Source organism: Lissotriton helveticus, chromosome 9 (genome assembly GCF_964261635.1).
Source record: "Lissotriton helveticus chromosome 9, aLisHel1.1, whole genome shotgun sequence".
Taxonomy (NCBI): Eukaryota; Metazoa; Chordata; class Amphibia; order Caudata; family Salamandridae; genus Lissotriton; species Lissotriton helveticus.
Window position 1 is genome coordinate 912,606,591 of NC_136070.1, and position 16,666 is coordinate 912,623,256.

At 45.1% G+C, this 16,666-nt stretch overlaps 2 long non-coding RNA genes across 2 annotated transcripts in view; one reads left to right on the forward strand and one right to left on the reverse strand.

Moving 5' to 3' along the window:
- The window catches only part of LOC144781991 (uncharacterized), a 105,485-nt gene that overhangs the window by 57,767 nt on the left and 31,052 nt on the right, over positions 1-16,666 (reverse strand). The gene's annotated exons all lie outside the window — the stretch shown is intronic.
- Positions 8,249-16,666, forward strand: part of LOC144781990 (uncharacterized) — a 190,804-nt gene continuing 182,386 nt past the window's right edge. The window contains exon 1 of the long non-coding RNA XR_013601097.1: positions 8,249-8,382. This is a non-coding gene — a long non-coding RNA (uncharacterized LOC144781990). The remainder of the gene's footprint in view (positions 8,383-16,666) is intronic.

Below are 16,666 nucleotides of genomic sequence, written 5' to 3' on the forward strand. Positions count from 1 at the left end.
AATAAATTTGGATCACATTAGTCACCATCAGAACATGAACATCACTGGCAGTGGGCACAACCACATGAGCAGGAGTCACCTTAGAACTATTCCCAACGTGTTAGCAGGCAAAATGGGCCCACAAGTTACTGGCCGTGAAGGAGGCCCTCGCCTGGACCCAACAGCCAGATCTCCCCCACGGTGCAGCTGCCCGCAGTCTCGCCGTGCAGCTGGGGTCACAGACACAGGAGGCAATGGCGCCTCTGAACCTTCATGAGCCCCCACTGGGGTTTGGAACTCACTTGATCCTGCCTAAAGTTGCGGCGGCCCGCAACTGCGGTGCCGCTGTGTGGTCCCAAAAGACTCTGGCCCTACTGTGCTTAAAATGAGCCCCACTCACTGCCGTCCTTGGGGCAGGCTCGGGACGTCTTCAGACAGCTCAGTTCCTTGCACGGGCTGGAGGCGGCTGTGGGGAGGGTGAGAACCGCTCTGACTTCTCGAGGGCTGCGGGGCTCTCCTCCGCATATGAGCGCCCCGGATGTATGACGTTACAACGCATACTTTTACAACGCATACCTTTACAACGAAATTTTTACAACGCAAATACTATTACAACGCATGTATTTACAACACATGTTTTTACAACGCAGGTACTTTTAACAACGCATACCATTACAACGTAAGTATTGGTAAGTATATATTAATTTTTTAATTGTAAATTAATTGAAATTAATATAATTTAACGTAATGTAATTTAATTTAATTTCATTTCATTTAATTAATTTAATTTAAATTTAATTTTACTTTATTTTTACCCTGTACCCCTGTACCCCAAAAACCCAAAACTGACCCTGAACCCTAAAAATACCCCTTTACCCAAAAACCCAAAACTGACCCTGAACCCTAAAAATACCCCTTTACCCAAAAACCCAAAACTGACCCTGAACCCTAAAAATAACCCTTTACCCAAAAACCCAAAACTGACCCTGAACCCTAAAAATACCCCTTTACCCAAAAACCCAAAACTGACCCTGAACCCTAAAAATACCCCTTTACCCAAAAACCTAAAACTGACCCTGAACCCTAAAAATACCCCTTTACCCAAAAACCTAAAACTGACCCTGAACCCTAAAAATACCCCTTTACCCAAAAACCCAAAACTGACCCTGAACCCTAAAAATACCCCTTTACCCAAAAACCCAAAACAGACCCTGAACCCTAAAAATACCCCTTTACCCAAAAACCTAAAACTGACCCTGAACCCTAAAAATACCCCTTTACCCAAAAATCCAAAACTGACCCTGAACCCTAAAAATACCCCTTTACCCAAAAACCCAAAACTGACCCTGAAAATACCCAAAAACCCAAAAACCCAAAACTGACCCTGAACCCTAAAAATACCCCTTTACCCAAAAACCTAAAACTGACCCTGAACCCTAAAAATACCCCTTTACCCAAAAATCTAAAACTGACCCTGAACCCTAAAAATACCCCTTTACCCAAAAACCCAAAACTGACCTTGAACCCTAAAAATACCCCTTTACCCAAAAACCCAAAATTGACCCTGAACCCTAAAAATACCCCTTTACCCAAAAACCTAAAACTGACCATGAACCCTAAAAATACCCCTTTACCCAAAAACCTAAAACTGACCCTTAACCCTAAAAATACCCCTTTACCCAAAAACCCAAAACTGACCCTGAACTCTAAAAATACCCCTTTAAAAAACCCAAACATATAACATTTTAAATATAATTATATACTTACCAATACTTACGTTGTAATGGTATGCGTTGTAAAGGTACCTACGTTGTAAAAACATGCGTTGTAAATACATGCGTTGTAATAGTTTTTGCGTTGTAAAAGTTTCGTTGTAATGGTAGTGCGTTGTAAAAGTTGCGTTATAAAGGTTGTATACCGAGCGCCCCCCCCTGCAGCAGCGCCTCACCAGACTTCACCCGGGCCTCTCCTGGGACCCGGGACTTGGGCAAGGAGCCTGAAAGGCTCCGGATGTGTCAGCCAGGCCGCGGGGCTCTCCTGTCTCCACCCCCGGCATCCTGTCAGCCGTCCTCCCTCGCGGCAGCACACGGGGCTCCCCCTCCACCACGGGAGCCCTGCCAACGACTGGCAGCACTTCTGCTCACTTCCGGCTGGTTTCACTTGCGGGGGCACTGACCGGCAGGGTGGGCTCCCGCTCCAGTCTCACTCCACACATGGGGTTCCCTCGTCACCACGGGAGCCCCGCCACACCTCCGCTTCCTTCCTCTGGCCGGCGGTCCATGCCCCCAACCAGGCTTCCGGGTCGCTGCGAGCAGTGCAGCGGCCTGGGGATTTCTTGGTGCCCGGGTTGCGGCGGTGATCTCGGCAGTTCCAAAGTGCGCCGATATGCGGGGTGGGCACCCGCTTAACTTTTAAGGCATACACATCGCCGCCATAACGCGGGGTAGGCTCCGCTGTGAAAACAAGTACACAGGTGGCAATCAAGCGGGGTAGGCTCCCTCTGTGAAAACAAGTACACAGGTGGCAATCACGCGGGGTGGGCTCCCGCTCTTTTTTAAGTAAGTCGTTCTCCCAGACAACAAGGGCTGCAGGGCCCACGCTCCTCACCTCCTTTGGGTCATCAAGTATAGCGCTTAACAGGCGCCAGGCAGCCCCACCAGCTTCAGGGGCCAAGGGCAGTGCTCCTCTTCTCCCGGGCAAGCAGAACATAGCGCCGCCCTCACCAAGTGCCAGATAACGGGCAGGATACCATCGATTAAAGTGTAGCGCCCACCAAATATAGCGCTCATCTTGAGCAGGGCATGCAGTCAGGCTCCCATGAGGCGCTAGGGTGCAGGTAGGGAGAACAGGCAATCTACATGGAGCGCTCACTGGGCGCTAAATCTCACCAACAGCCTCAGGGACATAAGATAGCGCTACTCATCTCCTAGTAGTACAGGCCAGTCCAGTTTAGTGCTCCTTCCCTCTTCTGGGCAGCACAGATTCAGCGCTCTTCTTTTCCAGGCACTGGGTAGCAGAGCAGCAGGCACTACTGGGCAAGGTCAGCAGTCAGTGGGCACTCATCAGGACAGGGCTGTAGGTCCTAGAAACCACCCACCTCTGTAACTTGGCACTCCTCCTGATACAGCAGCCTTTACTCCGGCAGTGAGACTCTCACTAGCCCTGTGGACAGCAGAGGGGTTGCAGTTGGGCACAGGGGCCAGCACACAGGCTCATGTGGCAGTACCTCCTGGCAGTAGGTTCCCTCACATTCAGGTCCACGCTCTGACTGAGCACATGGTGGCACAGACCCCCTATTTATACGCCCCTCACCCCACCTACCAGACAGTGCCAGAAGCTTCTAGAAGCGTTTGGGGAAACCGGTCCTGACTGGCTCAGGGGGAGGTGTAGAGCACCCTGAGTGCCAGGTTTCCCTCCAAAAGCTGGGTTTGCTGGGAAACAACAACTAGACTGTTAACCCACCTCAGTCAGGGGGCACAACACAGCCATGGCACCCATTTTAAACGTAGCGTTTTACCAAGGTGCATTCTTACAATGGGGCAATTAATGGTGCGTACACCATTGCATCACATTTAACATTTGTATTTCACATTCATTACCGTGATGTGGATTACCACAAAAGCGAAAAAATTAAGGGGAAAAAGGGCCAAGTCCAACACTTGCTCATACATACACACCTACATACTATCACTTAGACACACTCTTACGCGCAAGCACTCACATAACATACATTTAAAAGCATTTTTACTTGCCATAGCTGACACCAAAGTTCTCTTTCCAGTTGAGTGCTCTCCATGTTTTATTACACTAATAGTGAATAACAGAATAATATTCACTATTAGTAAAATGAAAGGCAGGCAGATAATAAAGAATGCAGAGCCTCTGAGGACAGGGTCTGAAAAAGGTAGTGCCAGGGGTCTCAGGTGGAAAGCCAGATGACCTCTAAATGACGCCCATGTAAAAATATTTTAAGAGTTCTAACATTAGCTTCTTTGTACAAGGATTAATGTGCGCTGCTCTTCTTGGCAAGGCACCAGCATGCAACCGATGCCTTCTCATACATGCAAATGCCCCCTTTCTAGCTGCTGTGTTTATGAATTTGTGTGTGTGGTTTGTGGTGCGTGGACTGATGTCACAACAGTAGGCTCCAGGTGCCACAATGTCATTGATGAGCCTCATCTTTACCAAAATTCCTGATCCAGGCGGGAGGCTCCTGATTTTTGAAGCCAAAAATGGCTTTCTTTTAGGCTGTCTCCCACCTGAAATCGCCTCTGCTTCAATAAATGTCAATGGGGGAAAGACATTCTCCTGATTCACTTTTCTAAATCGCCCACTTACTGCTTCTAAAATGTTGAATGTAGGAAGCCTGTGAATTGCCATGTGCATTTTCTATCGAGAGAAGGGCTGGCGCTAACTCTGGCCCTGAATAACCATTGCAACCACAGTGCTCCTTCAATATCCAACAAGCATTGTCAAAGCTAACAGGTCATGCTTATGAGAGCTCTACTGGCTTTGTCCTTTTTCTTTTAGCTATGTTGTATGGCAGCACAGCTGCTATCCAGCATGAACAAAAGTTTAAAAAAAAATGTTTCGCCATGACTGGTAAAATGCTGGCCACAACCGTTTTTTAGTTGAACCTGGGCAGCGCATGCGCCGCTGAATGGCAAGCAATATTGGAGAATGCACTTGAAGCCCCGCTCACTCTCCGCTTATATTTGTCATTGGCTTGTGTCATTGTCCTTCGTATATGCTGGCTTCCGAGTCGTTAATAGGCTTGTTAGTCCCTCCTTGGTACCGCCTTGTCTGCATTTGTAACCTCCCATAACCACTGGACTTTTTACTTGTGTTGGTACACGGTCTGCCTTATGTAGACGGTGAGCACTATTTAATTAAAAGCAGCAAACACTTCTGGCTTTCTTGTATTTTGTTTTTAAAATGCGCTTTTTTTCCCAACAGCGGGCATGAGTCAGGTCAACAATTGTGCTGTGAATTTCTTTTATTCTGAATCGTTAGCGCTGTTCGCTAACCCCCAGAATATCAGGTCACCTACCACACATGGGCACACATGCATTACAATGCTCTGCAGAAGTAAAACCTTGGTGCGCCCCATCACCTAAACTTTAGCTATAAAGAGCATTCTTGTGCCTTCCGGCAGGGTAGATTAATCAATACAAGCTTTGAACAAGGCACTGGTGGGGCTTACCTATGGCTACTTCAGAGGAAGGAGCAGCCACGCAGTCGGTAGGCGGCTCTTGTTTATCTTTGATACCGGCCCTACCTTTGGTGAATAAGGCAAGCTGACAGAGCTCGATCAGAGAAGCGTGAGTCACTTTTATCATCTGCCTCAAACATAGAACCGTCCGTCATCCGAAATGCAGAAATTCATCCTTGAATGAAACGCAGAGATTGTGCATTAGAGGTGGGCAAGCCCTTACAGGCTCTGACTGTCTCAATTTGAGGTCCTCTTGGAGCTTGGACCCTGGAGCCCCACAAGAGCCGAGGCTGTCCCTCCCCCTCGGTCAACAAACAGAATAGTGGAAACCCTTCCTCCACTTCGATCTCCAGCTGTACCTTTATAGCGCTGTGAAAAGCATTGGGTTTTTGTATTCATTGGCATATCCCGGAATTCCAAATAGGAGTTCATACATGTTTGAAAAGGCTGCATTATAGATACTCTCCCACCTGTTTGGCATGCTCACTGATGTCCATTCCCATAATGCAAGGGATGGGGAACCATAAATGACCAGATCCTGGAGATGGACTGGAGCGGGCTAGCACAACTTGTCCCTATCCCTTCACATAACCAGAGTAGAGGCTCCCATTTTAGAAATGTAGAAATGACCTGTAGAGGCTTTTAACACCCCACCATGCACACACACCATACAACCACCAACTCTCCCTCCCCCATCCCTGAAAACCTCTCTGCAGGCAGCGCTGTCTTGCTCTTAGCTGAGTTATGGAGTCCTGGGCACATGAAAGTGTTTGCCCAAGGTCACTCATTGTGGCGAAGCTGGAAAAACAAGATTAGTAATGTTTCAACCCAAGATTAGCAACCCAGCCCCTAGATCTCATCTCCTCCTGTGTACCGTTCCGGTGGCTTGTGGCTGAATAATGCAGCTTATCTTTATTCAGTTGTTTGTCATACATGTAAATCAAACCAACCCATGATAATGAGCTTTATTCAGTTGTTTCTCATACATGTAAATCAAACCAACACATTATAATGAGCGCTGTGCAACCCCGTCAGGGCATTGAAACTCTGCATGAATGTTGCAATGCTATACAACACATCAGTATACACAAACATAGATTATTTATACCCTCATGTATTTACTGCACTGCAGTTTTCATTGTTAAAGTGCCTAAAAACAGTGCAAGCACTTCGATGCGCTGTACCAATAATTGTACGGAGAGGTCTAGGATTTTGCCCAGTCATGTTATTTGTGAAGTCTTTTCGAAAGCTGCATAAACAGTAAATGCATATATTGTATACATTCCATATCATTGTCTTGCTGACACTCTTTTTTTGCAGGAGCTATGGGTCAAATTTTAGTAATTTATGTTGATAGGTCATTGGGTTAATGCACATGTTACAGAGCGTTGTGTATAAACTGGAGTACAAAGGATCACAAGTATTTGCAATGCAATAGAACTCGCATTTGCAAGAGTTTGAGCTCTTGGCATTGTAAATGACAATGCCTTTTATTTATATTTTTTTTAAACCTGCAAGCAGTGTGTAAACACACACTTTGTACGTATAGTCCTTGCTTATGAAAAACAAGTCTGGCAGTAAAAGAGGCTAGTTACTGCTAGCCTTGGCTCTCATAAGCAATGCCTGTAAGTACAACGTGTGTGTTTACGTACCCCTTACAGGTTTTCAAAACACATATATAAAAGACATTGTCATTTACAGTGCTTGTCGTTGTCATTTACAATGCTTGTTTTTTTAGGTCAAGAGCTTTGTTTTTTTAGGTCGAGCCTAGCAGCACGCATATGCGATGCTCGCTCTGCGAGACATGCTGTATTAGGGTATGCACCAGAAGCCCCGCCCATTTTTTTAATTGGCTTGTGCCATTGTCCGTTATAAATGCTGGCTTCTGATTCATTATGAGGCTTTTAGTCCCTCCTTGGAACCGCCTAGTCTCCTTTTGTTATCGCCCATAAGGAACAGACCTTTTAGTGGTGTTATTACATGCTCTGCATTATAAGTCGGTGAGCACTATTTTCCTTAATGCTTTTGCCCTATTCCACCCACGGCATTGCAGCACGCCGCACGATTACTACTGTATTTATTTAAATTGTTACTTGCTCCGATTTAACTATAACGGCCTCACTTATGCACTTTTTAATTTACAGTGTGGTCCGCTTTCAGTTTAGCAGCCGCGCTTATTTAATTATTTATTTTACAGGCGGCCGCTTTCACACTAGCGGCTGCGCTTCTTTATTTTATTAATTAATAGTGCAGGCCACTTTCACTTTGGCAGGCGTGCGGAACGTTTCTTAATTATTTTTACTTTGTGTGAAAACGCACAATATGCGCTTTCACTTTAATTTTGTCCGTGCCACTTTGTTTAGACGCTGCTCACTGTAACCTGAATACAGTGAGCAGTGTCTAAATAAATGGGAGCGGCCAACATTAAAAGTGCCCTCGCATTTGCAGGTGTTTGAGCTATTGGCATTAAAAATAACAATGCATTTTATATATGTGTTGGGTTTAAAACACATAAATAAAAGGGATTGCCATTTACAATGCCAATCAGTTAAACCTTGCAAAAGCGAAACCTATTGCATTGAAAATGCTGTTTTTTCTTTCAACCATGCTCCACAGCAGCCACGCACAATATGGCTAAAAAAAAATTACAAACACGATAGATCTCGCATAGGCAAGACCTATTGGCTAATGCTTGCTTTTATCACCCCAACCAACATCCAAGCGCTCGAAATATATCTTTAAAATGTTCCGTTATCGACTCTAACTCCAGTTAAAATACTACTCCCACATCTCTCTTCGGAATCTACCATCACAGTGTGTGTGTGTGTGTGTGTGTGTGTGGGGGGGGGGGGTTGAGGATATTGCATCAAGTAAATCAAATTACTAATTCTACGTTCTTCAAAAATGGTCAGAAATACCATTGTTTTAGGGCTTGCCTCCTGATCGAGAGCCCACCCACGCGTGGAATTGGTTACTCTTATATCCCTCGCTCCCCCTCCGCTTCTGTAAATGGATTCGTCTGCACTTGCATGGGCTGACAGGCATGTCCTTTTAAATTCCTGTACTGAGCATGCGCGAAGTTGTTCACAACAGGAATTGTGTTGCTGATAGAAGTGGAGTTTCGTCTGTCCGATCTGTGGTCGGTGATACTGTCCTGTAGCCATGCCTGTGAAAGTACACGTTGTCTACTGGTAAGACGGCGCAGTTCTGGGAATTGCAGCAAGATGAGGGTGTGAAACGCGGCGGCTCGTTAGAGAGCGAGGGTATACCGTATTACTTTACTCGCAGTGTCACATTTAGGCAACGAACATTTATCTGCTATTCCAAATCGAACGCACAACATTCTGCACGTGGCAGTATAGTAGAGAATTTAGGAGTATGATTTGCATCTTAGGTTTCCAGAGCTTGTTAGGCTTCTGAGAGAATGCCTAATCTGAGCAAGATAATGTTTTGCCTTGTCTTCTACATTTTAATCGTCTGTCACGGTGTTGTGAAGAAAATACTATAACGTTGATCCTCCGTGCTAAGGGGGTCTGGGGTCAGTGATCGTGGGGCAGGCTCAAATATGTGATTACAAGGAACAAAATGTTCTGTAACTATTTTGTTAGCCTTCCACACACCTCCTCACATGAAAAATAAATGCAAGTGAATCTTATCAGTGGGAACTTCAATATTGTTGGTTAATATGATCACTGCAGTCTACGTGGAAGCAGAGAGCCACAAAAATCAATCCTGGTTGGTGCAGTGGGGAAGTATGACGTGTATTTTTAGTGGTACGAGGTTCTAGCCTGTGATAGAAAGCACTCTGCATAGGTCAGTCTTTATTTTAAACTTTAAACGGTGTATTTACTTTAAAGCGTATAAAACGGGCTGCAATAAAAAGCACATCAACTTATTAGGTTTAAGATGAAACTAAAACGTGATTCCAAAATGTAGACTTTAGTAACAATCAAACTATATTTAGTGCCATTTTTTTTATATATGCATCCATTAAAGTACACACTCTATTTATTCAGCATGTGACACAGCATAACCTTAAAAAAAGAATACTCCTGTCATCACGAAACTTCATCCGACTCCGTTGAAGCGAATTCCGTCTTCTCGGCACCCTTTGCATTTGAAAAGGGGGGGCCCTCGGCCCCCCCGCACGCATGGCGGCGCGGCGACCGTCGCCCCCACTGTCTCCTTGTTGCCATTCGGCGGTGGGGGCGTGCCCTGGGGGGCGCGGCCCACCGCCGATTGGCTGGCGGCCCCCTTGACCCGGATCCTGGGAAGTGGGTCCGGGTCAGGGGGGGCGGGCTAGAGGAGGGGCCACCTGGCCCCTCAGGAATAAAGAGATAGGGAGCGCCCAGGAGACCCCCTTGTCCCTGGACGCTCCCTCGCCGAAACGGTGTGCCCCGCGCTCGGGGCTTCTTTGTTTTCCCACCCACCATCCCTTGGAACAAAAAGTTTGGTAGCAGTTCTTATCTCTGGTTAAGGGTAAGTTCTGGATGTACGGTCCACGGGTCTCACAGGGTAATAGAGATGAACGGTTGGTGTATTTTGTTGATGCTTTTGTCTAGGAATTTTTCCCCCTTTTTAGCAAGTCATGTGTGAAGTGAACTGTATTTAATGCTATGTGTCTTTAGGCCTTTTTTCCCTTTGTAGCTATACGTTGAGACTGTTTGAAGTGAACTGTATTTAATGCTATGTGTCTTTAGGCCTTTTTTCCCTTTGTAGCTATACGTTGATACTGTTTGAAGTGTACTGTATTTAATGCTATATGTCTTTAGGCCTTTTTTCCCTTTGTAGCTATACGTTGATACTGTTTTATTAGCCAGTGTAGCTGTCCTTTAGAATTTTTTCCATAGGTCGTCGTATTTATTAGGTATGGGGCATGCGGTAAGGTCATTATCGGTGAGCACATATTTTGAGGTCTGAGGGGGCGGGCATCATCCTATGGAGGTTCCCGCCCAGGGGGAGGAGCCTGCGGGCCACTCCCACAACTCCAGGGGCAAGGTAATAGATGCTGCAAAGCAAAGGAGCGCGGGTAGGAGTAGTTCACGCTTTCCTTAGGCTGGTAGCCACCCCGCGCGCGTGGACTCATGACGCCACCGGCGCAGAGTAAGGGCCCTCCTTTAGTGGGTAAATGGAGTTCAGGGCGTAGACCGGGCAATTCCCGGGGTAACACTGCGCATGCGCACATCCAGAGGGGAGGCGCAGCTTGTAGGACCTGACACCGGTAGTGACCCTGCCATATGGCCAGAAATGTACAAAATTCTAGATGAGGATGTTTAGTATAAGTTAGGAACAACATGTATAGAGTTTTGTTAAAGTCAGGCTCTCAAACTTGTTGCTAAGAGTATGTACCTAAATGTCCTGCTGAATTTTGTATAAATTGTTGATTATGCAATTACAACCTTTTTAATTTCATACTTTAATAAATACGGCCGGGCGACTAGCGCCCGCCTTCCAAAAAGTAAAGACGTCTCGTGTCCTCGTTCCTGGGTATTGGGTGCCGGATTGGGGGGGAGGCGGCAGCTAGTCGCTGACCATGTGCAGATTAACCAGTTGCACATGTTTGCTTTTATTTCAGGGACACTGTCAAGAAGACTTGTTTCTTGTTTAACCGTATTTTCCTCCCTCCGCTTCACACCACAAGATACCCTCCCTTCCATTTCAGCCGAGGCATCTCAGCTGTGGAAATTAAATGTCTGGATACTGTTGTCTTTTGAGAAAAAGTTGGGTACATTGTTTGTATTCAATACGAAAATGTATGGACACATCATGCCCCACAGATCCCGCCCACTTCAATCACTGTTTTTAATGGGACACCAGGTCTATGAATGCCTATAAAACAGATTTTGATTACTGTGTAGACTTCCTTACCTTGTTATATATAACATTACATTGCATTTTGGATCTAGCAATAAACATGCCTACGGTTTACATATTTTAGTTTGAATGTTACATATATTACGTAACATATTGCCAGTGATGCTGTATTACAATAGCTATCACTGGGATGTGCTTTGGCGGTGCTGTAAAGAACTTGTGTTCGTATCCCAGCATAATGCCACTCCTTTCATCAACCTCCAAGAAGTGAAAGGGTCTGAGGGTCAACCTACTTCTTAGCCTGTGATTCATCCACTGCAAATGTTTTACTGTTTATTGTGTCATGTTTCTAAATTCATATTTGAAAGCGTTATGACCGTACTTCTCAATGCACTGATATACTAAATTGAAATGGTTCTGCATGTTAATGAAATACACTTTTTACATTTTGAAGAAACCTGATCATATTTTTACACTTTAGCTGCAAGACGGCTTGGAAAATTCAGGTGTTTCCAAAGTTAAGTGGTGCAGGACAATCTAGTTAGTTACTTCCTTTCTTTAAGTTCAGTTAACCTTTAAACAAAGGCGTGCCTGTATATTTAACAGCTTTTTAATGTTGGTGCTGAGTCGAGTCAACAGCAGCCCAGTGCTGCTGTTGATTTGGGGGCTGCATGTAAAGGTCAGGAGGACCCCATGTGCCCCCTGGGCCGCACTTTGATTACCACTGCACTAAAGAAACTGAAGGATGCCCTTCATTTTCAAGCGGTGATGATTTGCATTAAAGGGCGTTTTATGTAAATATTAGAATGAGTTAATGCAAGTGGAAGAGAGGGACTAAGGTGAACGAGATACAATATTTTCAGATGGTAAGGATAGGTGAAACTGAATGAAACGTGATTTATGGGAGCAGGATGAGTAGATAGGTTAGTTAGGTTTTGGTGTTGCAAAAACTGTTATTATGAAGTTAAGTTTATGGTTTATAGGAAGAGGTATGGTTATTTTACAGAAATTTAGTAGAGGTAGGCACCAATCATGTTAAAGAGTAGGGTAAACTGAGGCACTAATGAATGTACTATTTAGCTATGTCACTTTTGGCGAGGACCAACCCCAGGTATAGAAGGGACACCTTGTATCTATTCCCACTAAGGTTGTGTGTGAGGTGTAGGCATGCTATTTTTGGGTTTCCTAGGATCTGCCAGGATAAAACCTCACTCTGGCATATCAACACTCACCACCAGAATCCATCCAATGCATGGCAGCTCTACACTATGTGGAGAAATATACCCCGCTTATGTACCACACCAGCGACAGACTGGGAGGCAATCACCCCCATGTGCCACTGCTGATGGAGAGTAACGTACACTCTATGCGGATATTTAAATTGGATCAGTCGGAGCCTGGCTGAGATGACCGCCTCTAGCGGAGGCCCCAGGACCTTCGTCCATTCATCATTCCCCCATCATCTGCCTCCCATTCCGCACAAAAGTTGCAAAATGAGTTTGATTAGAAATGAGTGCTTAATACATTTGGATTGTCTGATCTTAAATGTACTCAAAGTAGAGTCGTCTGTTTCTATCACTGAGAGCTATTGTTTCCCACCTTGAATGAACAGAGTTCTGGAAAAGGCCTTCTGGGTGTCTGACAAAGTTAGCGTTTCCAGGTTGGGTTTTATTTACGCTGTGCCATGAAGATTGTTTGCGGGGTTGAAGGCGGTTCCCTTTGTGTATTAAGTGGAGGGGGGCGACATTGTCAGTTGCTATTCTGTGAGCGTTGGGCTGCAGTGTACAGTCCTTTCCAGGCCTTTGTGTAGGTAGTGCTATTGCTGAAGGCTCTTGAAGCCCATTTCTCTGCAGAAGCTTCTTCTAATTTTAGGGAGTGGAGTTTGTTCATCTTTAAAATTATTCGCTTTGTGTTTGGTTTTCTTCCTATCTGCACTCCTATCCAATCCTTGCCACCCTCCTGAATTCTTATGCTGTACTGCTTGTACAATCAAGCCCAACCGTGTTGCCTGGGTGTCCCAGTGGTGATTTGATTAGGGAAAGTTTTGTGCCCAGATTGAAGTGAAGGGCGCTATTGGCTTAGTGGACTCTGCTGAACGACATAGATTGAAATATTAAAATGTAATACAACGTGTCTCTTGTTGTTTAACAGCCTGAGATGAGTATTTTAACACTCTGACTTCAGAAGTATGTCCCAGACCACATTCTTTGGCAATGGAGTAGACCAGATATAATGGGTTCTAGATTAAAGGCTGAGCACACAATCTCACCATGCTGAGAGTCCACCAAAGGTGGTGGTATGTGGAGATAATGCCTGTTAGGGGAACTGGGGCCTTGAAGAGAGAGGGTAGTAAAAAAAAGTGTTCTTTCTTCAGGATTTATGGAATCTTCAACTTGACCTCCTAATATCAATCTTTAGGAAGGAGGTATAACGATCTCTGCCCCTAGATTCTTGGAATAAATTCCACAACAAATGGCAGTGTGGTGGGTGAGCACTCCATTGGAAATACATCTTTATTACTGCGCTCTGAGACCAGTGTGACACCTTGTATGCACTGTTTTTGGAAATTATGTAGAGCACTTTTGTGTGAGGTTTTCCTGCAGGTAATTCTTGCTAGGTGATGGCATGAAGATTTGAACAGGTGGGCTTTTAGTACATTTTTGGATGGCAGTGGATCGAATGTTTCATACTGTTGCTTGGAGTGGTATATTTGGGCCTCTGGATTTCAATGATATTTTAGCACAGATTAATATTAAAATATATTTTATACATGGTGGGAGCTACCATACACGTTCAATTTCCCATGTGTTGGATTTACCAGTAATCTACAATTGAGAGCCATGCCTTTCAGTTCTGCTACCTATTGAAAAGAAACTTCTAGAACAAGGTAGTCCCAAGTAAAATGCAAGTTAGGCCCAAGTAAAATTTAACCGAAATATTGTTGATCATTGTAACATTTAAAACTCTCTTTAGTTATCCTTCTTGCTAAAGCAGCAAAGAAGGCACTTCTCGTAAACTGGCTGGCAACAAACACTAGTCTGTGAGGTACCTTGTGTTCCTGCCCAGTAGGTACTCTGATACATAATAGGACGGGGAACTGTTTGTCAAAGATGTTTAATTCAGAACATTGCTTTCCAAGTCTCAACCCTGCATCACAATGTACATGGGACCATGCTTATTTCTCCCTGTTAGAAATGGGTGTCTCTATTTGGCAGAGATAGGTACCTTTGTCAAAGTAGGGACCCTTGCTTCTAGTCGGGGTAATTGGGATACACACTCTAGATAACCTCTGCTCAGCCCCATGGTAGCTTGGCACTTTCAGACAGGCTTAGCCTAAAGGTAATTTGTAAACTATTTGTACTCAAAACAAACAGGAATACAGCGATAACACCACAAATGGACACCACGCCAGTTTAGAAAAATAAAGTTTCTTTATCAAAATTCAACAAGAACAGAACAACAATCCAATATACATGTAATAATAATAATATGCCTTTTAAAAGTCTTCAAGCAACTGGGTCCATGTCAAACTATGGATGTGTGATTTTACACAATGTAACTGTAGATGGATCAAAGTTCACAAGGCCAAACAGTTGCAGGGAAGGGAAGCTTCGGGAAACAAAGGGATGCGTCAGTTCCTGAGTCCGTGGAGAGGCAATCCGACAGTTCTGCTGCACGCAGGAGAAGTGATGCATCGAATCTGAACAGTAGTGGGAAGTGGTACATCGAGTCCAAGATGGTTATGGTCTGCGGGTGATGCACCTGGAAAAACTTGCCACACAGGTGCAATGCGTGGATGTCCGGTATGCATCAGTGATCGATGCGGCAGCAAGTGGCGATGCGTCCGTTTCTTCAGCCACAATGCCTCTGTTCCTACAGTTGCAGGCAGGTGCTGCTTCATCTCTCCAGCGGCAAGTTGGTGTTGCATGGATATTCTTCCCGCATGGCTGTGCTGTGTTGGAAAAACAGCTGCAAGAAGGGCGATGCACTGATTTTCTTAGTTTCTCCAGTTTCCTCCAGCTCCCAACAGCAGCAATAGCCTCCAGGGGCCCAAAACTGGAGAAGGCACCTCCTGGCAGGTCAGAACTATCAGAAGTAGAGTTCAGGGGAGCTGGGGGTGAAGTCTATTGTGTCCCAGAGACTTCAGAACAGGAAGCCAGCACACACAGGCCCCTGGAGATACTACTTCAAGCAGGTTTCTTCTCTGCAAATTTAGTCTTTGTCCTTTCTTTGGCAGGAACAGCAACTGCTGGCCAACCCCTCGCAGCTCTCTAGCTCTTCTCCTTGGCAAAGGTTACTCTTGAGTCCAGAAGTGATCTGAAGTTCTGGGGTTTAAGGTCCGCTACTTATACCACATTTTGGCTTTGATCTTCTTTGTGCAAGGGTCTCTGAGCCCAGCCCAAACAAGTTTTGTCCTCACTGGTGCAGTATCACCACAGCGGGTGGAGGCAGCATTGTGCAAGGGAGACAGGCCCTATTCAGGTGCAAGGAATACTCCTCCCACTACTCTAAATGCTGCCAATGTCTATTTAGCTTAGATCTAAGTCATCCAGGAAGGGCCAGGCACACCTCAACCCTCACAGTGGCTGTCTACAGTGAATGCACATCCCCAGCCCCTGTCACTTCAAAACCAGACAGTCAATCCACAAACAGGCAGAGGCACACTGAATGGTTAAACGGGAAAATACCTACTTTCTAAAAGTGGCATTTTCCAACACACAATTTCAAAACCATCTTTACTAAAAGATGTGTGATTAAATTCTGAGTTGAGAGAGCCTAAACCTTAATCTTCCATCTTGTCCCAATGAGAAGTTATAATTAAAAGATGTTGCAAAGTATCTCTCATTGTATCCTATGGGACATATAGCCTTTCAATAGTGAAAAACAACATTGGCAGTATTTCACTTTCAGGACATGCCTCTCACACACACACACACCAGCGTACGTACAACCTTTTACATACACCGTACCCTGCCCATGGGTGAAACTTGGGCCTACCGGAGGGGTGCCTTGCATGTGAGAAAAAGTATGGTTAGGGCCTAGCACGTGGGTGCACTTGCCAGGTCGACATGGCAGTTTAAAACTGTGCACAGATACTGCAGTGGCAGGTCTGAGAACCTTTTCAGGGCTACTCATGTGGGTGGCACAAGAAGTACTGCAGGCCCACTAGTAGCATTTGACTTGCAGGCCCTGTCACACTCAATGGACTTTACTAGGGACTAACCAGAAAATCAAATATGCCATTCAGGGAGAACTAATTGTAATAACAATTCACACAGGAAGCACTTGCACTTTGACAACGATCAGTAGTGGCAAAGTGCCCAAAGCATCTAACCCAGCAAAAACGAAATCCAGCACGGCATCAAAAAGTCAGGGGAAACCACACCAAAGATGCCAAGTCTAACACTCCCCATCTCGTTGTACATTTTTGCCAGTTCCCTTCCTTTGAAATGTACCTGGTTGATGTGGACAATTCTAGATATTGGGAGTGGTGTGGTGTGTTTTTATATTTTTAGTAGGCAAGCCTTTTTCTACTTGCTGGAAAGACTCCTAAAGCTAATATTATCCTACTCCTCTTCTCAGTCTTTTTCGTTTCCACCCAGGGTTGTTTTTAGCAGCAAGAAAAGGAGAAAATGTGGCATTGAAGAAGACCATGCCTAT